Consider the following 23,401-nt stretch of genomic DNA (forward strand, 5'->3'; position numbering starts at 1 on the left):
ATGCTGTTCACACTGTGCTGTGTTGTGCTGAGTCATGCTGTTCACACTGTGCTGTGTTGTGCTGAGTCATGCTGTTCACACTGTCATGCTGTTCACACTGTGCTGTGTTGTGCTGAGTCATGCTATTCACACTATGCTGTGTTGTGCTGAGTCATGCTATTCACACTGTGCTGTGTTGTGCTGAGTCTTGCTGTTCACACTGTGCTGTGTTGTGCTGAGTCATGCTGTTCACACTGTCATGCTGTTCACACTGTGCTGTGTTGTGCTGAGTCTTGCTGTTCACACTGTGCTGTGTTGTGCTGTGTTGTAGTGTATTGTGTTCTGTTGTGTCTTGATGAGCTGTGCTGTGCTGCGCCATGCTGTTCATACTCTGCTGTGTTGTGCTGAGTCATGATATTCACACTGTGCTGTGTTGTGCTATGTTGTGTTGTATTAGGTCTTAGTGAGCTGTGCTGTATTTTGCTGTTCACACTGTGCTGTGTTGTACTATATTGTGTTTTATTGTGTTGTGTTATATTGTGACTTGGTGAACTATGCTGTATTGTATATTGTGTTGTTCTCTGTCACACTGTGCTGTGTTCAGCTGTGTTGTGTTATATTGTGACTTGGTGAGCTGTGCTGTGTTGTGCTGTGTCACGCTGTGTTGTGCTGTGTTGTGTTATATTGTGACTTGGTGAGCTGTGCTGTGTCACACTGTGTTGTGCTGTGTTGTGTTATATTGTGACTTGGTGAGCTGTACTGTGTTGTATATTGTGTTGTGCTCTGTCACACTGTGCTGTTGTATATTGTGTTGTGCTGTGCTAATTGTGATTTGGTATGCTGTGCTGTGCTGTAATTATTGGGCTGGGTCACACCGGCTGGGTCGTGCTGTGCTGTATTGTCTGTGTTGTACTTTTCTATGGGAAGGGACACGAGAACCAAGGACAAAGTCCAAACTAACAGATGCACAAACCCTCCAACCTCATTGTTACCCCTGGTTGTCCTTAGGAGACAGTTGGATCTGGACTCACCCAACCCCAGCACACCAAGAAGGGGCCTTGATGGGCTGGCCTGGGGGCCCTCAGGTGCTTCACCTCCATCCTGAGGCGCTAGGTGGTGATCCTCAAGCCTCAAGGCAATTGACCATCACCCTGAAAATGTGAATAGTGACAACTCAGTCCAGCCCAGAGGGCCGGATTGAATTTAGTGTGGTCAGGGCTTGGAATCAGCCCCCTGCCCCTGCTCTGGCCTGCTGGCCGCATCCCACAAGCATCCTTCCTTAATTCCTTCACAGACCACTGGCCTCTGCACTGCCAACCTCACCACCACTGAGGCCTTGAAAGGTCAACACAGCAGCCCAATGTCCACCTCCCAGGCCCACCACGGGTCCTCTCTAACCACTGTCCTTTAACACAGCAACTTGTACCAGGAGGCCGTTTCCAGGGAAAGGTGATTCAAAGGTGGCCCTGGAGGGCTGGCACCCCCACCCCACCTTGCCTTTCCCTAGCTGTGTCAGCTTTTGGGGTGGCTCTGAAGTGGTCGATGGACACCCACATTGTGCACTCACGTGGTAAAGGCAGCGATGCACTGAGCCAGCAAAGGCCGGCACCTGCCCACCCAGGTGAGGAGCACCGAGACCCTCAGAGCAAGTCCTGCAGTGGCAGGAGCACCCCTCCCTCTGCGCAGCTGTGAGAATGCACAGGCCACTCTCATGTCACCAGATTCCCAAGGGTCCAATGCTCAGATTTCCTCTTCAGTAGAGCATACATTCCAAGGAAACAGATACACTAAACACATAAGATCGCATACAATGCAGGGTGTTTTCCACACGATTCTCTGGTAGTGCTTAGGTAAATAAATGGGCAGCCTCTGGTGCACTTTCCCCTGGAGAGGGAAACAGCTAAGTAAACACAGCGCCTGCCGCAGGACGTGAGCTCAGGAGACGGGCAGGCGCATCTGCGCACTGCTTTCTGCCCAGCCAGTCATGGATCCCTCACTCCCAAGGTCTCTCCAGTTCAGAAAACACGTGGGCTGCATATGGCTGGCATGTAAAACTGACAGGATGTGGGTGGTTTTAAGGCAGTTTGGGAGCCCTCTTACTCCTTCCTTGACGTCTGATACATGCGGGACATCCCTGCACACCCGCAAACAGTCACAAGTGCAGCAGGCTCCCCAGGGGCCAGTGTGTCACCCACGAATGGCAAAGGGTTGGATGGAGGTGATGATCCCAGGATGACACCACCGGTCACTGCTGTGATCTAGGGAGAGAGAAGGTGTTCAAGCAGCATTTCCTGTGCCCCTGATGGGCACATAGTGGGCAATGGACATGAAGGGAGGGGCCCAGGCTCCCTCCCCTCCAAAATGAATCCAAGCTAAAAGATAAAATAATTTATTTATAACTTTTTAATCATCTAAAGGACCCTACTAGGTTTGTTTTCAGACCAGAACATGCCTCCTGGGCACCAGCTCACATTTGCTGAGGACCTCTACCCACAGACAAGCTCCAGGCCGGCCGCCTGCTTACCAGGGTGGGTAAAGGTCACCTATGCCATGTGGGAGTCTGAACCAAGGTCACTGATGGAGCCAGAAGTTAAACTACTGGCAGGGAAAGTTACAAAACGCAATCATCAGAGGAAACGTGCCGTTTGGTTTGGAATGACTGGAATTCGTTGATACGCTTTACACGTAGCACTTTGCCCTCATTGCATCGGAAGCACTGCTCCCCTCCCCTTGAAGCTGTGTGGTTCTGGGCCTACTCTGGCCAACAGCGAATGGCAGAAGGACCTGATGCCAGGCTCTGGGCCCAGACATCAGGAAATGGTGAACTCTTCCTGTCGTGGGAGCCTCTGGGGGAATGCCGAAGCACCTTAGAAAGCCTGCCACCCTCTGGCAGTGCTGAAGCCCTCTGGGCCACTGTCCTGGCTGAATCCAGCCTGCAGCCACCAGCCGATATGCCACATGCTGGGGCAAAGAGCTGGCAGCCCCAGACCCATTCACCAGTTCATTACCACCAAACTAGCTCAGCTCTGTTTTTTGGACCTGAAACTCTGCCTGGCCACACCCTGTTCGAGTCCCTGAGGCAGTCATCATAAGCTCTAGCAAACGATGTCAGGTCACTGAGTTCTGAGGCATGTCACCCGTCAGGTAGCCAGCGAAGCAGGGGAGAGCCCGATGCTCCTGCTGGTGTCCTCCTAACACTATTTCCAGCTCACATCAGACTGACCCGGGGAGGGGGCTGCTTGAGAACAGAGCCCCTCCTGGTGCAGACCCTGCACCCAGAGCGCCTGGGCCCATCAAGCGCGAGGGGAAGGGCGTGGCCGTGCAACCTTGCTGGGGCCCCGAGAGCTCTGGCCCTCTCCTCTCCTCTCTCTCCTTCCCCCCCAGGAACCTTTGCCTTGGGTCCTGGCCATGTGGGTCCTGGCCATGTGGGGCTTCACCCAGCCCACTAAGGAGAGCCAGCCCTACGGGTGGTGGCTCAGGACGGAGTTTCCCAACCTCAGCGCCGCAGACATCTGGGGCCTGGGCCTGCTGCGGGGCCTCCCTGTACACGGTAGGATGTGTGCACCGGTGACAACCGAGTGAGCCTCAGCACACCCTAAATGTCCCAGGAGGTGAAACTGCCCCATTGAGGACTCGTGTCTCAAGTGTTTTACTTTCCAGAAGGAAACCCCTGATTCCACTCGAGTTCCCAAGGCCAGGAAGCCCATTTCAGTTTCTTCCTCCTGGCACAGCCCTGGGGACATGTGCCAACTGATACCAGGTCCCCCTCTGTGTGCCGTCCCGGAGGGAGAGAAGCTCCTGTGACGTCCTTCCCCCTGGTCTAGACAGGGCAGGGAGATGCCCCTCACTCACCCACTGCAGGCCTCCCCCTTCTCCACCCATACCCCCGAGCTGTGAGAACATAGGTGCGGGGAGAGGAAGTGACCAAAACCGGTGTCCCCGCTCAGATGCCAGCGTGGCCAGGCCTTGGAGCACCCGCCGCCACCCCCAGGCTGCTCTGCACGCTGGCTGCTTCCAGGGAGGCAGCTCGGTGTAGGTGGGGTGGGGCTGGGCCCTTCTCTCCCAGCAAGTCCCTGCTTGGTGCCAACCTTCCTCGGAAGGGAAAGCTGAGGAAAAGGAGGGTAGATGAGGCCCAGCTCACGCAGGTCAGATTTGTATCAGCAGCAATCACCCCCAACCCATCCCAGGTAGACACAACCTGTGGGAAACTGTCCTCCCGGCCACAAAAGACACACGTGTTGGCCCTGAGAAGAGTTTCATTGCTCAGCTGATAATTAACCACCAGAGAAGCGCCCGAAGGTCCCACAAGAAAGTGTGCACTGAAGAAATGGGGCCTCCCTGAAGGTGCCTATTTGGATGTAAATGCTGAGGTCCTAAGTGGCCTGAGAATGAGATGAGTGAGTCCTCCCCTGGGGGTGTGGGGGCCAGTGGGAGTAGGCAGGGAGGGAGCTCGGAGAAAGGCCCTTCTCTAGGAGCTGAAGACAGTGAGGGAAAGCTGGGTAGGTGTGGGCAGGCGGGGAAAGAAGGGGGTCTCTGATCACATTTTAAAAGGTGGGAAAGACCAGGTGGTGGGGGGACAAGTGGTGAGACAGGGACGGTGGACAAGGGAGGCCCTGTGGACACTAATGGGTGGGGGATGGAAAGCCCATCAGGAGCTGCCCTGCAGGGCACTCACACACCCCCAGAACCGCCTCAGGTCCAGGCTCCCTGCCATCTCCAAGGCCCTTGCCTGGGGGCTGCCCTTCAGACACTCGGATGGAGGCGAACACCTGCCCCGCCCGCTGCCCTGCTGTGCTCCACCGCCGGGCAAAGCCATGGAAAGAGGACAGCTTAGGCACATCTTTTGTATCAGTATACCTCCTCCATCGAGAACTCAGCACCCAGCCGGACGGCACCGCCCACCCCAGCCGGAGGGGGGGGCTCGCACCTTGTTACTCAGGTCGCACCAACTGGGAGCAGCTGCCGGAGGCCGCAGCTCACTCCCGGGCCAGAAGGAGGAGGCAGCCGGCGCCGATGGGCTCGCCGCGGGGCGCGCAGCGCGGGCTGCGGGGCAGGGTGCGGAGGAGGACAGGCTCCCACCCTGGCCCGCGGAGTCAGGGAGACAGGCGGGAGAAGTGGCAGCTGAGCCTCATCCTTAACGACTGTGCAAGCCGCTGGCCTGCACAGAGTGATCGCCTGGCAGTGCCCTCCAGCCCTAGCCTTGCCAGTGTTCCTTCCAAATGCGGAATGAGGGAAAGCCACCCCATCCTCTGTCACCCACACTTCCTTCTCAGCCAGTTTTCCCACATCATGGTCACCACACTCTTAGTAGCCAGACTGGGTTCTTCCTGTGGAACTTTAGGGCTTTTTCCTCTTGGTCTGTTTGTTTATCTTCATTTCCCTTATCTGCTATTCACTGCAGGGAACCTGATCCCTGACTTGGGGACATTATTTAAGGAGGAATCTTGTGGATTGTGTTACAGTGTGATATGGTATTGTGGACCCTGAGAAAGCAGATACCTACTAAGAAGGGCTCCTGGTGGCTAAGGGCTCAAATTTAAAAAACAAAACAAAATAAAACAACAACAAAAACTGCCTAGCAGCCATTTCTCTCTGGGGCCTCTCACACAAACTGCACTGACCTGCCGCCTGCACTGTGTCCTGCCATCTGAGCAGCCCTCACCAGGAGCTCTTGGAGCCCTATTTCAACCAGCGGGGCGAGGCTCTCCCTGTCCAAGCAGAACTGTGCAGCTGCTGTTAGGGGCAGAGATGCTGACCACACTCTGTTGACCTGTTGGCCGTGGTTGTGGAAGGGGAGAGGGCACCTAATAGGAACAGGGCAATCGTTGTCTAATGATTATTCCCCTTACTAACTATAGATAAGAAGTTTCCCTACAGACCCTGGGGAACTGGAGGATGTGCTGCAAGAAGAGAAACAGCTGTAAAAAGATGAGACACCTTGGGGCCTGGATGGGTCCACTGCTCAGAAAAGAAACAAAGGACAAGATGTGCTTTGATTTGGTTGCTGTGCCTGGAGCCTGACACCACCCCCGCAGGAATGCCGACCATTCTCAGGTCCCAGGAACTGAAAGGACTGAGTTTTAACACCATTGAAAATTAACTACCTGGTTATCAGACTTCAAGATCCTGGAAGGAGACACAGGGACCACAGACCCTGCAGCCATCCCCACCCCACCCCCTTACCCCTTGCATGGAGCCCTATAAACCAGCCAGGTAATAAGGGAAGGGCAGAGCAGATTTTATGTGGATGAATCCCACTGCTCTCCTATTTGCCAGCAAAAATGGAATAAATGCTCATATTCGATTCAACCTTGTCTCTGCTTAATTGGCTGAAGTAGCAACAGGCAGCCTGGACCCATTGTGCTGGGTTTCACTATACTGTATCTCCATCAGCATCTTCACTGACCAATCAGGACAGTGCCTTTTGGACCAATCAAAGTGTAAAGATTTGGAGTCTTCATTTGCATGAGAATAGACCAATCAGGGGCCAGGGAGCCAAACCACTAAAGATGAAACACCAAAGGCATCCCCCCAGGCCAGAGGAGAAGGCAGGTAGACCAGAGCAGGGCAGGGCAGGGCAGGGCAGAGCTGTTAAGCCGAGAGGAGCCTTGCCTGAGGGCCACCCCACCCCAGGGCCTTCTCACAGCCATGATTGTCTCATAGATGTGCTGTATCACAGTTGAGCTGTTTGCTCTGAATAAAGCTTCTTTCTTCACTGCATCCCAAGCTGGGGATTCCTGCTGGCATTGTATTGGTGCCCAAGATCAGTTGACAGGGTCACGGTTTTCTAAACAGGTGGTTCTGTAGACAGGAGTATAAACTCCTGAGGCCGGCCTGCTGCTTTCAGTCAACAGTCAGTCGCTCCTCCTTCAGAAATACACACATAGCTGATTTCAAAACTCAAAATTTACTTACAAAGTGAGCCTTAAAATGATTCAACATAAACTGTGAAATTTTAAATAAAAACACCTTGCTCAGAAACCTAAAATCATCAAAAGACTTTGTCATGGTTTCGTTGACGAGATTGATTACATTCTCTCGAAATGAAAGCATATTTCATGCATTCAGGATTTAGAGCATTTCTTAGCTATATGTGTATTGAAAAATACCTTTTCACAAGTGTTTAAAGTGAAACATTTGAGCATAAAAACATCATCCCAATTTCTTTCCATTTCTTTTCTTTTTATAAATATAAAACTAAGATTCAAATGTGTGTTTTTATATCCCAAGTAGACGTTTGAGGAGTGTCCATCCTTACGAAGACAGAAGACAATCTGCCATTATCAATATATGCAACTGCCCTCACTCTGTCCCTTATAGTCCACCTTACGGCACCACGCGTGGCCCCAGGGCCCCTCCCACACCCAGTCACCTGGGCACTGGGGAGACGGGGGCAGGGGCATGCTGCCCCCTCAGCTGGAAGCACTGCCCTCAGTCACCATGGCGACTCTTGCAGGGCTCTGGCCCCGTCTCCCCACTGACCTTAGTCACCCACCCAGGCCGGTCTGTCCAGAGGACACACTGGATGGAGGCACTTGGCAGGGCGGGCCATGCGTCACAGCCCGAGGCCAGGCACCACACGGCACACCTTGTCCACATGGAGGCTTGTTGTTTGGAAACAGAGTCTGGAATTTAGGACACCTGAGTCCTCTTTCCACGGCTTCGTCATCTATTTTCCATCTCTCCAGAAGCAGCGGTTTCCAGGTGGAGACGATGTCGAAAGTGTCTTATTTCATCCTGCGGGACTGGGTGACGGCTGAGAAAGCCTCTTCTTTCAACCAGCAGCACCTGGAGCACGCACCCTCTCCACGCCAGCTCTCCCAAGGCTAAAAGTGACTTGTTTCTTGCCAAGAAGTATTAATAGTTTTCCTGGCGCCATCAGGAGTGGAAACCTCTGCCTCGGAAGCAAGCCACCCTCCTCTCCTGATCCTTGACTCCGTTCCCAAATGATCCAGCGGGCGAGCATCCTGGGTTTCCCCGGGAGGAACCAAGGCCAGCGTTTCCCTCACTGATCTCCACGCAGACACAGTGGTGTCTCCTCGCCGCAAAGAGCCGGCGTGCTCCCGAGGCCATGATGTCATGATCATGACACAGTAGACATTTCTTGACCTCCTATGGGGCGCCAGGCTCTGGCACTCCTCCCCGCAGGGGAAATGCTGTTCCAAGGAGGAGAGCCGTGCGTCCACGATGTCTCCTGGAGACAGGTCCACTCGCACGCTGCCTCACCCGGAGCTCACACACTCCATGTCACTCTCCCGCCTCGCTGGAGCCCACACCCGGCAGAGGGCCACAGGGAGACACATCTCCCAGGCCGAGAAGGTGCCACCGGGAATAGGAAGATGCCCCCCAGCAGTGGCACAAGAGACATGGGCCATGGGAGCTGGACAGAGTGAGAGAACAAGAGGGATTTGGGGAGGAGGAGCCCTCAGGCCCCCAGAAGCTCCAGGCCAGGTTCCTAGGGACCAGGAGGCATCTGGTGGCCAGAGTCAAGGCACTTTGCCTACGCTGTCTGGACACCCAGGGTTCTTGGTCAGTTACTGACAGGATGGCCTCATTTGGGGAGATGGGTTGTATCTGCAAGTTCCCCAATGCTGGGGGCCGAAGGGATCTGCCACACATACCTGTGGGCCAGAGTCCCCACCTGAAATGGACAGATGACCAGAGAAAGGGCCAGTGTGTCCAGGGAACCAGGTCAGAGAAGGTCGGGGCTGGCCCCAGAGCCCAGCCCCAGCACCTTGTCCAGAGTGCGCTCCGAGGTGGATGCCCGGCTCGGGCTGCTATCTCCCCGGCAGCTGCCGAGGCCGACAGAACCGGGCGTGTTCCCAAGTGGGCAAGGAGGAAGCGGCGGCTGCCTGCATCGCCTGGAAACCCTGCCGGCGGCCAGATGTCGGGGCGGACTTCCCAGCACCGCGTCCGCCCCCCAGGTGCAGGTCCTGGCCGGGCGGGGAAATTATTAACTCTGCTTCTAAAGCAGCCGCCTGCGTTCAGCCCCGAGAGGTATCAGCCCGGCGCCCAGCGTGCAGGCTGCCGCCTGGCCGGGTCATGTGACGGGCAAGAGCGCCATCAGCAAGGTCAGGGCGCATGTCCAGGCCCATAAAGCAGGTAATAAAGTGCAGGAAGCCTTCTCTCAGAGGCAGGTGCTTTCACTCCGCTGAGCCTGGGGCAGGTGGGTAGGGGAGAGCCAGGAAACAGACCGTCTGGGGTTGTTTATGCAAGGAAGCTGCTCCTGTGAGTGGGCAGTAAATCCACCTCAGGCGGTTTCTGTAAACCGCGTCAAGCGAGTGTAAACAGGGCAGGCCAGGTGTGCAGCCCCTGGGACGGATGCAGACGGCACCCTTTCTGCCAAGGCTGCTACCCACTTGGCCCCCAGCGCCTCTGGCTAACCCCTGCCTTTTCCCTGGAGCGGTGGTACCGGGAGTAGGGTCCTGGACCAGCAGCATTGGTGTCACCTGAGGGCTTGTTAGAATAAAGTTTGTGGGGACCCCCATACTGCACCCAGTCAGCTCTCAGCCGTTCTGATGTCCCTGGATGCTGAGAACCATGGCCTTGGAGGCTAACTCCTCACCAGTGCCCTGTCCCCAGAGGTCCCTTCCTCCAGCCCAAGCTTTCCACACATAGAATCACTACTCGAAGGCCTCCGTGACCAAGTCACCCTCTCACTGGGCTCTGGGGGCCTCTCCACTGCCTCCATGAAAAAGTCCCTCCTCCCCATGGTTTTCATGGCCCTTTTTAAAAATTGTGGTAAAATACAAATAACAAAATTCGCCATTCTAATTGTCCTTCGTGCACGGTTTGGTAGTGTTAAATGCATCCCTAATCGCTATGCCACTGTAGACACCATCCATGTCCTGAACTCTTTCCGCCATGCGACGCTGAAACCCTGCCCCATGCAGCACTCACTGCCCGGTCCCCCCCCTCGCCCGGCTCTGGCACCCACCACACTGCCTTCTGTCTCTGTGAATGTGACTGCTCTATGGCCCTCATATGAAGGAAATCATTCAATATGTCTTTTTTGTGAATGGCTTATTTCACTTGGTGTCATGTCCTCAAGGTTCATTCATGTTGTAGCAGGAGTCAGATGTGCTTCCTCTTAAGGCTGCATAACACGATTGTCTGAATGGACCACCTTTCGTTTATCCGCCATCCGATGATGGACACTGGGGCTGCTTCCAGTTTGGTCTGTGAATAATGCTGCCTGAACATAAATGGACAAATAACTCTTTGAGATTCTGCTTTCAGTTCTTTTATTTATATAACCAGGAGTGGAACTGTAATTCTATTTTAATTTTTTGAAGAACTGTAAAGGAGCTGCAACTCTTAACGTTCCTATCAGCAGCAATGCACAAGGTTCTAATCTTTCCACATCCTCACCAACACTTGATTTTTAATTTTTGCAATAGTAGCCATCCTAATTGGTGTGAAATGTTTCTCACTGTGGTTTTGATTTGCACGTCCAAACTGATCAGAGATGCTGAGCATCGCCCCGGCTCGTGCACTGAAAGGGTCCTTTCCTGGTCAGGGCACAGGCCTGGGCTGCAGGCTCGGTCCCTGGAATGGGACACGCAGGAGGCAGCCAACTGATGTTTCACTCTCACATCAATGTTTCTCTTCTCTCTCCCTCTCCTCTCTCTCAAAAGCAATTTTAAAATATTTTTTTAAAAAGATACTGAGCATCATTTTGCCATTTGTATCTTTCTTGAAGAAATGTCTATTCAATTGCACATTTTTTAAATTGGGGTTTTTTATTGTTTACTTGAACACAGGATGTCTTTCCACTTATTTGTGTCTTAATTTCATTTAGCAATATTTTGTGACTTTTAGTGTACAAGCATTTTTCTTCCTTAGTCAAGTTTGTTCCTAAGTGGTTTATTATTTTCAATGCTATTGTAAATTTTATTGTTTTCTTAATTTCCTTTTGGGATTGTTCATGGTTAGTATTTAGAAATGCAACTTAGTTTTCAGTGTGATTTTACATTCAGAAGCTTTGCTGAATTTATTTATTAGTTCTAACAGGGGTGTGTGTTTTTTTGTGGAATTTTAAAGATTTTCTACATATAAGTACAAGGCTTTCCACATATACATCATCTGAGAACTGAAAATTTTACTTCTCCCTTTTCAATTTTGATGCCTTTTATTTATTTTTCTTGTCTAATTGTTCTGGCTAAGACTTCCAATACTATGTTGAATAGAAGTGGTGAAAGCAGACATCCTTGCCTTGTTCCTGATCTTAGAGAAAAAGCTTTCAGTCTTTCACCATAAGTATCATGTTAGCTGTTGGTTTTACATACATGGCCTTTATTATTTTGAGGTCGTTTCCTTCAGTCTCCAGCTTGTTGGATGTGTGTGTGTTTTAATCATGAAAGGGTGTTGAATTTTGTGAAATGCTTTTTCTGCATCCGTCGAGGCAATCCTGTTTTCTTTCCTTCCATTCTGTGTATGCAGTATATTATGTTGACTGATTTTCTGGTTAAATCATTCCTGCATTCCAGAGGGAAGTTCCACATGGTCGTGCCGTACAATCCTTTTAATGTGTTTTTGAGTTTTGTTTGCTAGTATTTTGTTGAGAATTTTCACATCACTCCCTGTAAAGGATAATCTGTAGTTTTCTTTTCTTGTAGTGTCTTTGTCTGGCTATGATATTAGGGTAATTCTGGCCTCATAGAGTGAGTTCAGAAATGTTCTTTCATCTTGAATTTTTTGGAAGAATTTGAGAAAAATTGGTGCTAATTATTTAAATATTTGGTAGATCTCACCAGCGAGGCCATCCGAGTGGGCTTTTCTTTATTGGAGGGTTTGGATTACTAATTTAATCTCCTTACTAGTTACTGATCCATTCACATGTTCTACTTACGATCCATCGAGGTAGGCTGTGTGTTTCTAGGAACCTGTTTATTTCATCAAGGTTATCCACAATTGTTTACAATTTTCTCTTGTAATCCTTTTTATTTCTGTAAAATTAGTTGTAATGTCCTTACTTTTGTTTCCAATTCCAATGTCCTTACTTTTGTTTCCAGTTATTTGAGTCCTATTTTTTTCTAACTAAAGATGTGTCAACTTTGTTTACCTTTTTGAATAACTGACTCGTGATTTCACTGATTTTTCTCATGTTTTCTATGTTGTGTTTTGGCTTCACTTTAGTCGTCGTTTCCTTCCTTCTGCTACCTTAGCTTCAGTTCCTCCTTTTGTCTAGTTTCTTAAGGTGTAAAGTTAGGTTGTCAACTTGAGGTCTTCGTTCTTTTAAAATATAAGCCTGGCCCAGCCGGGCGTGGCTCAGAGGTTGAGCGTTGACCTGGGATCCAGGCGATCAGGGTTCGATTCCCGGTCAGGGCACATGCCCGGGTTGCGGGCTCGATCAATGACTCTCTCATCATTGATGTTTCTCTCTCTCTCTCCCTCTCCTTTCCTCTCTCTGAAATCATTAAAGGTATGTTTAAAAAAATAATAAAATAAAATAAAATATAAGCCTTTACAGTTACAGACTTTCCTGTTAGCACTGTTTGCCTGCATCAGCAAGTTCTGGTGCGTGCATTTTCATTTTTTATTTGTCTCAAGGTATTTTCTCATTTCCCCTGTGGTGTCTTCCTTAACCCGTCGGTAGTCTCAGAGTGGTTAAGGTCACCCGTTTCCTTCTGCTGTTGGTGTCCCCACGACCCCGCTGTGGTCTGACACACGCTCTACCCTGGAGAATGTTCCGTGTGCCGGGAGATGCGCAGCGATGCACCACTGTTGTTGATGACGTGCTTTGAATATGTCCAGTTGTTTCACTGTGTTATCAAGTCCTCTGCTTCCTATTGCTCTTATGTCTGGTTCTGTCCGCGACTGAAAGTGTGCTTTTGAAGCCTCCTGCTATTATTGTAGAGCTGTCTGTTTCTTCATTTAACTCTGTCAATGGTTGCTCTGTATGCTTAGGAATTCTGGTGTTTGGTGATATACATTTATAATTGTTATATCTTTTATTGAATTGACCCTTTTAGCATTCTATAATGTCTTTCTCTGTCTCTTAGAACAGTTTTTGACTTAAAGGCTGTTTTGTCTGGTATTAGTATAGTCAACCCTGCTCTCATTTGGGTACTATTTACATGGAATATTTTTTTCTATCCTTTCACTTCCAACCTGTGCATGTCTTAAATCTAAAGTGAATCTCTTGAATCCCTTTAGCATGTCTTGCAGGGTAGGTCTTCTGGTAATGAGCCCTCTAAACTTTTTTTATTTGGAAATGTCTTAATTTCTCCCTCATTTTGGCTTCTTCTCAGGATGTTGATTTGTTTTATGTCTAGTTGTGCTGATGTCCAGTATTTCTTTGCCCGTAATCCCTTGCCCCCCAGGTGTTCATGTGTCTGGCCCACGACAACTCTAATGCGTCATGACACTGGGCACCGCTGTCAGCCATCTCCAACCTCATACCCGGACTGCACCACCACTCCCATCAGTGCTCCATGTCGGGAAACAGAGCCAGCTGAGCCCCCAGACAAGCCAAAACTTTGTATGTAAGCTTCTCTCTCCCTCCCCTTTTAGGGGAGGAACTGGGAATTGGGCAGCTTCTTCCTGACTGTGCTGTGCTGCACCGGGGAAGGGGTGATGCAAAGGTGAGCAAAAAATAGCACAAAGTTTCCTACTACTTCGAGTGTGGCTTTTTCTTCATGGGGAGTTTGTTTGGTCACTGCGGACTCCTAGCTGGTTTCTAGAGTTCCCACAAAGCCGCTTTGGTTTGTATGCTGTTGTTTACTTGGCGTTTCCATAGAGAAGTAAGAACCTGGAGCTTCCTAGTCTGCCTCTGTGCTGACATCACCCCTGCATGGCCTCCACTTTCGTCACATCTCTCCCCTGGGGTTGAGCCTGCTCCATCTCGCCCCTGGAGCCCTGAGCACGTGTCTGTTTGATAGCACATGCCTCGTTTTGTTCCAGGAGGATTTCTCTTCCTCGTGTGAGTATGAAAATCCCCAGGGCCTTGCAGTAAACAGAGTCCCAGGATTATCTCCTTTCAACTCTGGGTCAGACCTCTCGGTGGAGCCCAAGGGTTTCTGTCTTTAACAAGGTTAAGGTGAATCTTAACCAGGCAGCTGTAGAAAAACACACAGCACAGGGCGCCGTTCATCTGAGCCGCCCCTGGAGTCTCCAAGACACAGAGTCTGGCTGAGACAATGTCAGTCTTCCCACACTTAGTAAAATTCCACCAGATAGAAGAGTAACAGCTAACGTCTCCTCCCACTTACTGCACGCGGGACACTGTTCTGGGCACGAGATACGGATTCACTTACCTAGTCCTCAGTTGCCTGTGAGATGGGTCTTATTGTTATTATTCCATTTCACAGATGAGGGAACCGAGGTGTGAAAAGCTTGAGCAATATCCAAGGTCACACATCAGATAAGTGTGGAGCCTGATTTGAGCCCGGATCACGGGGCCCTTTGTTTTTCAGCTGGGTGCCCAGGCAGCTGTCACTCCTAATACCTGTGCTCTCAAGGCCTAATTACTGGAGGATGCCACAGAGACGGCATGGCACCCGGACGGTATCAGCTACCTGCACCTCAGGTGTACCGAGCTTTGCCCTTGGCTGTCCTCCAAAGTGCTCCCACAGGACATTCCTTCTCGGGAGCCAAGGGCCGGCGCTCAATCCTTTCCATGGTCCCGGCGCGGCCGGGGCTCTGCTGCCCGCAGGCGTGTGCGGAGAGTTCTTGCCTATTTTCTGACTGTGTGCGTCTCTGGTTTCTCGCTCTCTGTTTGCGCGGGTGCTCTTCATCCATTATTAAACGCAGGGTGCCCTGGGGCTTGTTTCTAAGACGCCTTGTCCTAGGCAGCCTCCCGACTCTATGTGTGTACATGACTCCCAGTCCTCGGTCTTCGCCCCAGGCCTCTCTTCTGAATTGCTGGCCATGGTCTGTGCGCGGCTTCTCTGTGGACAGAGCTCGGCTCACCCAGCTCAGCGTGTGGAAGTCGAGCTGACTGCCCAACTCCCAGGGCTGCTTTCTTTTCAGCTCCCTCCTCTCTTATCCACCCAGGTGCCCAGCCAGGCCTGTTTGGGTTTTTAAGTCTCTGAAAGCCAGTCTTGGGCACACTGACACTAATAAGTGTTCCACACATACTTGTAATCTATCTGGATAAGCTAACTTTTCAACCAAGCAAGCCCCACCTGCCATGGCTGGATGCAATGGAAGTTCATTTCACGTTCACACAGCCTCCTGTGACCCAGCCAAGTGCCAGTGGTCCTGGCCCACCCCGTGCTCTTCACCCCGCATGCCCAGGTCTCCAGGACAACTCCTCAGCCTCAGAGCTCGGCGCAGATGCCCCTCCTGCAGAGGCCGCCGGGGGCCTGCATGCAGGCCGCGAGTGTGCACAGCAGGAGCTGCTCTGCAGCGGATGCTCAGTAAATACGCACCAAGGGTGAAATGCAAAGGACAGAATGACAAAAATGGAGGGAACTCTCAATCTTCAGCATCCAAGCCCCCTCAAGAGTTTACCTAGAGAGCAGATTTGGCTGCAGCAAGTCCTGAGGGTGCTAGCAGCTGGTCCCGCCACCTCATTTTGAGAGCCCCATTCAGACGATGGTCTGTTCCAAGCCACCTGTGCGACAGATGCTGAGGTGGAGGGAATGAAACATTAGGAAGCCTTCCTAAAATCCCCGAGCCCCTTTCTGTTCACCCCCTTCAGTTTTAGCTGCTCTGCTGTGTCCAGTTCCAGAAAGCTCATGGTCTCCCTTACAGGATGGTCCGTCCGCCTCTGAGCATCTTCCAGCTTCCTAGTGGCTCTAGCACAGCTGGTTCTTGCGGCCGTCCTCTAGGGGGGCCGGCCACCACCCTGCTAACGGTGGACGTGCGGGGACTAGAGCAGAGCTCTCTGTTGCCTGGGATGAAGATGAGACTCCAGATGGGTTTGGTGTGTGACTCTCGGACATTTGCTGGGTGCCAACTGTCTACAAACACTGGCCCAAGGATTCAGGGTCTAGAGAGGAGCCTGGTGATCTGAGGACCTCCAGTCTACGACAGAGGGAGGAGAGCCCGGGAAGTACAGAGGGAGATGCAAGCAAGACACAGGAGGGGGAAATCATCGGGTTCCTCAGGGAGAGGAAATCATCTGGTTCCACAAAGAGGTGAATAGAAGGGCTGCTTTGGGCACGGGGCTGGGCACCAAGGTGCTGGCAACACTGGTCACGGAGACGTCTGGATGAGCCCCACCACCAGCTCAGCGCCCCCATAACTGTCACTGGTGGCCTCGCTCCAGGCCCAGAGGGACAGTGACTGCCTGTTCACTTTGTCGTCTTCTCAGAAACACACTTCGTTCTGAGGTGCCCTCTTGACCTGGGCTTTTAATAAAAATGTTATTTTTTAAAGTCAGGAAGGTGAATTTCCTAGTCCTTATGTTTTAAAGCTCCTGACATTGCATTTTCCCTTGCTTTCCTCAGTCAAAGCACATGCTGTGGAGAGACTGGGGCCTCTGTGTTCCAAAGGGGGTGTCCAGCTTCCCCCCAGGAGGTGGCACCCTGCTGACCTTCGCCTCGCCTATCTGTGTCTCCCAAAGCCACGGGCTGGTGTTAATGAGACATAACCATCAGCTGGGTCACAGGCCAGCGTGGTTTTACTCTGTTCTCCTGTCGCTCAACCTGGCTGCACAGTCCAATCGCCTGGGTTGGTGTTTAACCCTCCAATGCCCAGGCCTGGCCTCAGGTGAATTAATCTGGATCCTTAGGGTTAGCATCCATTCTGTAACTGCCCCCGGTGACCCCCGTGTGCAGCCAAGAGCAGGAGCTGCAGCTCTTTCCTAGTGGTGGCCCAAGTGACAAACATGTACAGTGGGTCCCCACAGGACAGGACAAGGGACCAGCCTCACTCAGCAGAGGCCCATCCTCCACACACTGGGCCCCCTCTGTGCCCACAGCAGAACCCCAAGGGCAATCTTTAGCAGGCACCAGGCGTGAACCCAACCTTCATTCCCTTTAAAAGAAAAATAAATCCATCATGGCTCTTGTATCTTGACTTAATTATTGTAATGAGACTTAAACATGAAACAACATAAAAGTCTATATAAATTTTCTGCTCTTTATAGCTTTTATATAACTATAAACCAAAATTATTTTCAAATCAAGTACTATAAAACTGCAGACCCAATAAAATGCAAAGAGGCTACATTAATTTAGTGTGACCAGTGATGTCGTTTTGCAGAAACTAATTTGCCAATATTGGGTTTAGAGCAGGAAGCTGTCTCCAGGGGCTCCTTTTACAGACACCATTTCTGGATTTTAATTTCAATAAAACAAACACACAGAATGTCTATGCCACAGCGATGCTGCTCCGAGGATATTAATAACTCCAAGGCTTCGTTTGCGGGCTCGGGTGGCCCATCCCTCAGCCGGGACTCCATCCCTCCCTGGAAACACTTCTCTTTCAGGTCTTTGGTCAAAGGCCCATGCAGCCCCCTTGGTTCTTCTCTGCCCCTCATTTAATGCTCAGCAAGTCCCATCCACTCTCTATCCAAAACACACTCTGCCCCTTGGTGTCTCCTCTGCAGTCCCAGGCTGCGGCCCCACCTCCTCCGCGCGGCCGCCCACGGCGCCTGCCCACCACCTGTGCCACCCGCGCCATGTGGCCCTTCACACGTGTAAACCAAACTCCACTGCGCTGCGGTACATAGGGCCCCAATGAGTTTCAGATAAAACCCACTTTCCGCTTTGTCCTAACCAACCCCCGGGTCTCTAGCCTCTCCCGGTGCGCTCTGCCAACCTTGGCCGACACTGGCATGGCCCTGCCTCCTTTCTGCTTCTCAAAGCTCCGGCTGCTCACGCCCCTGCCTTACTGAATGTCTGTCAGCCACTGGCCCCTCACTCAGGGACAGCAGTGCCTCAGTCAGCACGCAACTCAGGCACAGAAGCCACGGAGTGTGCCTGCGTGAGGGCCACCCAGCCATTCCAGACGCCCTTACATTAACCTTCGAAAGTGATGCCAAAACCCAAGCCCAGCCTTGGCCGGTGTGCCCAGTGGTTAGAGGGTCGGCCCGCGCACCGCAGGGTCTCGGGCTCGATTCCTGGTCCAGGGCACGTACCTGGGCCGCAGCTCTGATCCCCAGCGCAGGGTCAGGGCTCATGAGGGAGGCAACCAATCGATGTGTGTCTCACATTGATGTTTCTCTCTCTCCCCCACCCCTTCCTCCCTTCCACTCTCTCTGAACATCAATGGAAAAAATATCCTTGGGTGAAGATTAACAAAAAAACCCAAGTCCAAAATGTGTGTGTGTGTGTGTGTGTGTGTGTGTGTGTGCGCGCGTGCAATAGGTGAAGTCCACCCGCGTGAGAACAACCAGAAGCTCTTTACTCAGAGCTGCTGTGACAAGAGAGCCAGCACCCCCGCTGCCCTGGACAGCGACTCCCAGGTGGGCGAGGGGAAGCTGGACAGAGAGGAGGGGAAGGCGCAGCGCTGAGCAGGGCCCTGGGCCTGGGGGAGTGGGGCTGGCATCCCATGTGATTTACTGGGGACCACATTTGACTTTCTCCAGTTGGTCCTGAGCTGCAGTGGGGACAAGAAAGCAGGAAACTCAGGGCCATCGGTCAGGTCCTGACCATCCTGGGCTGTTGGCTGCAAAGGACGTGCGCCCCTTGGCCAAGGGTGTCACCCAAACTTAGAAGGCACAGGAGGCTGTGTGCCTGTCCAGGGGATCCCCACACAGTGATCAGCTGGTTTAGGGGAGAAAGAGCACCCTCCTCACTGGTGCCATTCATGCTCGAAGCCTGCTGCCGTGGCCACACCTCACTCCACTCCTCCCCACCCAGTCATCTTCCCTCGGGAGACTCCCAGAGGGAGGTGCCCTCACGGGGATCCCCACCTCAGGCTGCTTCCAGATGCTCTATTGCCCTGGAGGCGGACAGGGGTGCCTGTCAAAGCTGCACACTGAGCGCATCATTCCCTCTGCCCCGGCCACACCAGTCTTGCCTAGTTAGTTGCCAAGATTGCCCTGTACCCGCTGGCAGCACCTGCCTCCCCTGGTCAGAGCCTCTGTGTCAGACCCCAGCTTGACCCCCACCCCTGCAGAGGAGCTCTGAGCCCCACCCTCAGGTGCCCAGCTTCTCCCTCCTCACGCCGCTGCTCCCAGCGGCCGGTGCTCTCTGCGTGTGACTCTCCATGAGGCTAGACACCTTGTGAGTCCAGGAGCCGTGTCTTTTTGGGCATTCTCAGTTCCTGGGCATCTAAGTACCTTGCTTGGCACGTGCTAGGCATTCAGTAAATATGAGTGGAAAGAATAAATGAGTTTCATGTAAGGTTATTAAATCAGTTAACAAAAGCAGTAGAAGCCACCGCTGTGTAACTCATGCCGCGTGCCTGCCAAGGGTAGTTTGCTAACTTGCAGACTGATAACTCCATCGGCCGTCTTCAGCCCGCGTGCGCAGCCTGTAGCGGAGCGGTCCTGGGACCACAGGTCCCACAAGGTGGCCGCCGCCTCTGGAAACACAAGGGAATGTGTATATGCAAGGGTTTATCCACGTTACCTTTCAAGATAAAATGGTACTATCATTACTTCTGGAGTGTAGATATCCAGCTAGCAAGGGAACTTTAGGTGCCAATTTTGCGCCCATTCCAAACAACACCCGTCAGCCAAGATCCTCTCATTCTGTTGAGGGAAAAGATGTCAATCTGACCAACATCAAAGACAGAGCACAGAAGCTAAAAAGAGAGGTGCGGGATTCACAGGGCAGCGAACCCTACAAGGCATGGTGAGTCACCTCACGCTGCAGACCCCATGTGCGGGGCTTCTTCATTTTCTCTTGCTGCAGCAACAAATTCTCTTATCATTCTGGAAGTCAGAAGCCCTAAGTCCACATCACTGGGCTCAAATCAAGGCGCTGGCAGGCCTGTGTTCCTCCTGGAGGCTCTGGGCAAAGGCTGGTTTATTCCTTTCCCAGCTTCAGGAGGCGCCCGCGCTCCTCGGCTCTCTGCCCCTTCTCCACCTGGCCGTGCGCCACTCCAGCCTCCGCCTCTGCCCTTCCATCTTTTCTCTCCAGCTTTGACCCACTGCCCCCTCTGATACTGATCTGGTGATTGGGTCTTACCCTGATAACCCAGGATACTCTCTCCATCTCAGGATCCTGAAATAATTCCATCTGCAAAGGAACTTTTGCTAAGAATGTAACCTATTCACAGGCTCCAGCTATTCAGATGTGTTCATCTTTGGGGGCCATTTTTCAACCGAACACACTAGATAGATGCTAAATAAAATAAATAGTGGTTTGGATCAACCTACACTTTTTGGGAGGAATCACTATTTTCCTTAAAAGCCTTCAGGAACTCCTGTTAGAGGTAAAAATGAGCACTTTAATCTCCTGGCACTCGATGTTCCACATGGGAATACAGAGCAGGAAAGGGACCGGAAAAGACTGCCGCAGGTGCTCGCAGTGCCCGGCTCGGCTGACAGCCCACCAGCTGGCCCGCACCATGGAAACACTTTCTCTGCAGCTGCCTGAGGGCACCTGCTCAGTGGATTAAGGAATGACTAGATTTCCTTGGACTTGGAAGCCTCTCAAGCCCTCCTTAAAACAGATATTTCCAGAAGAGTAAAATGGAAAAAAAGTGTGAATCTATTAATATTTTGCAGTGGCCCCTAATACGTGAGTCACTCAATCCACACAGATCAGTGAGTGGAGATACCACAAAGATGAAATCAAAACCGAAATATCATTTGGGACCCTTAAATTTGGCCTTCCCAGCCCCTGGTCCCCAGCCTCCACTCCGGGGAATTAAAATACCCTCCTTTCAGACTCTGAATTTCAAAGGGAATCATTACTCAAGTGACTTCTGCGCACAGGTCTTCATCTTCGAGACTGGTGGGCTGTCACAGGATGGCTCCCGGAGCCAGGTGTGCGGGACACAAGGCCAGTTACGTCAGCCTCAAGTCCCCTAACCACCCTGAGCAGAGCACACTGTCTCCGGAAGTCTCCTCCTTCCCTGTGCACTTTGCTTCGTGCTGTTGGCCACTGTCTGTAATTTCCTTCTTCGTTTATTTTCACTTGTTCCACTCCTGTTTCCCTAACTGGACTGTACAGGGAAGGGGGTGCTGTTTCCCCTTCCGGAACTTTCCTTCCATGTCAATGGATCTCCACGAGGGGTGACACTCTTGTCCACTCTCTCTCCCGGACTCACTCCCTCCAGGGAAGGATGAGACACTTTTATTGGGAGAGGAACTAGAAGACCTGGCCAGGACCCACCCTGTGGGCAGAGGGCGTGATCAGCTCGCGCCTTTTCACAAGCGCTCCGGGACGGGGTGTGCGTGGTGAAGCCTGGTCACAGATGGGTGTCCACCTCATAGGTGTCCATTTCTTGTCCCAGATATTTCTGACTTACCGCCTACAGTGCAACACCCTGGCTGCCATATGCCTCGCTCTATTGTCTGATTCCTCAAACAGTTGATCGTTTGATCCCCTAAGATGTCTTTCAGGGCGCACTCCCCACACCAAACACGCAACAGGCCGTGAGTTTCCTGAACACTCAGCTTGTGCCCACTCAGGTCCTGTCTCCTTGAGCGAATGCATTGAGCAAATGCATGGTGGCCCGAATGGACTCCTGAGCAGCGGGCGAATGGGCAGGTGGGCCAGAAGCTCCCTGCATTGGAGCATGTCCTGCAAGTCCATCAGCCTGGAGCCCAGGGAGCGGTCCCGCCCCAGTTCACCTGGGGCAGCCCCTCGACATCCCCACACCTCGGCCAGAGCAGGAGCATGTTTCTTGTGCTGGCAGTCGGGGCCGGAGGGCTTGAATCCTCTCGTCGCCGCTCACCCCTTCTTTGACGATGATATTTGATTCATCTTTGGGGGCCATTAGTCAGCTCGAGCTGCCATGACGAGACCCTGCAGACTAGGGGGCAAAGCAGCAAACATTTACTTTTCACAGTTCTGGAAGCTGGGGTTCCAAGATGCTGCAGAGCGGGGCCTGCAGAGCGGGTTCCCGGAGAGAGCTCTTCCTTGCGTGACCTCTCCTCGGGGCATGGGCACAGAGAGAGCTAGCTCTCTGGTGTCCCTTCCAATAAGGCCACCAGTGCTAATGGTCAGGGCCCCCGTTATGACCTCATTTAACCCTAATTACCTCTTCACAGGCCCCATCTCCAAATACAGTAAAATAGGCTCCTGCATATAAATTATGGGGCTGGGGGGGCACACAATTCCGTTCATAACAGCACATGAGACACCCTCAGGACCCTTCCTCACCCAAGCCCAGTGCAGTGTGGCCGCAGCAGCTCCGCTCCCCACAGGACATGACAACAGAGGCGAGAGCGCACCCCCATGGGGACCAGAACACACTCGGAAGATGACATCTTAGATTGTAACTGTCCTCGTACTTTTCCTTGAGACCCACTTGAAGCAAACTGGAAGGTGGGCCCATCTGCTCCTCCCTATATTTCTTCCTCTGGTCTGATTTCCTGGGAGCATCCAGGAACTTCCACAGAAAACTGCGTGGGTGGAGATTTGATCTTAAATTCCACAGCCTCAAAGAAAAATCCAACTTAAAGTAACAGCCGTGGCCTGCGGGACTGGAACTGGTCTCTGGCTCATGTGTCTTTTCTAATTACTATTTTGCTCTGAAGCCATGGATGCAGTGCCCCTGGCCTTTCTTGGGACCAGAGTGCAGCTGTGGGTACCTGTCCCGAAAACGGAAGCAGGAGCGCGGCCCAAGCCAGGGCCACGAGGGGAGGCCAGCGGTCCTGGGGTCAGGAGAGGAGCCACTACCTTCATGAGGCTCCCACGAGAGGGCAGGGTTAAGGTCAGACTCTGCAAACTGAGCCCCTTAAGCAAACTCATTCGGGGAGGTCACAGAGGAGACATTTCAAAAGAAGAGCTCCGCCCGCACGGAGCAGGAACTCGCAGATCCTGGAGGCGCCGAGAAAAAAGGGCATTGAAACCGCCGACCTCTGTCTAAATATTTGAGAACATGAAATAACACTGTGTGACTTTTGAGACACTGTCAAAAAGAGGAGGCTTTTCCTCCGTTTTCACCTGGTGTTCTTCTGATGTCTGCCCACAAACACTGTTGAAGACCTGCTGGACACTCCCACCAGAGCGCCTGCTGCAGGCAGCCCCCGAGCTCCAGGTCCTGGCGAGCCCTCGGGCGAGTCCCCTCTCCAGGCGGGCAGCCACCCCGCGGGCACTGCTGACCAGCCAGGCTCCTGCCGACTCCGCCAGTGGCACCAGACTCTTCCTGCCTCCCTCGGAGTCCTTGGGAAACTTCCCCACGTGCCCAGGGCGCTCCCCCCACCAGAGCCTCCCTTCCCAGAAGCCCGCGGAGACCCCCCATTCACCTGACTCCTGGCCTCTGCCCCGACGGCAGCCAGTCGCCAGGTGCTCTGAGCACACCCTGTTCTGTTCCCCTGCGCTCTCCCTTCCTCGGGACCCTCCTCAGCACCTGCCATGTGTAAGTCTAGTGCTTCCCGAGGCTCCCAGGGTGCTCAGCGGCTCAG

The sequence above is a fragment of the Miniopterus natalensis genome, chromosome 12 (genome assembly GCF_054644295.1).
Source record: "Miniopterus natalensis isolate mMinNat1 chromosome 12, mMinNat1.hap1, whole genome shotgun sequence".
Lineage (NCBI taxonomy): Eukaryota > Metazoa > Chordata > Mammalia > Chiroptera > Miniopteridae > Miniopterus > Miniopterus natalensis.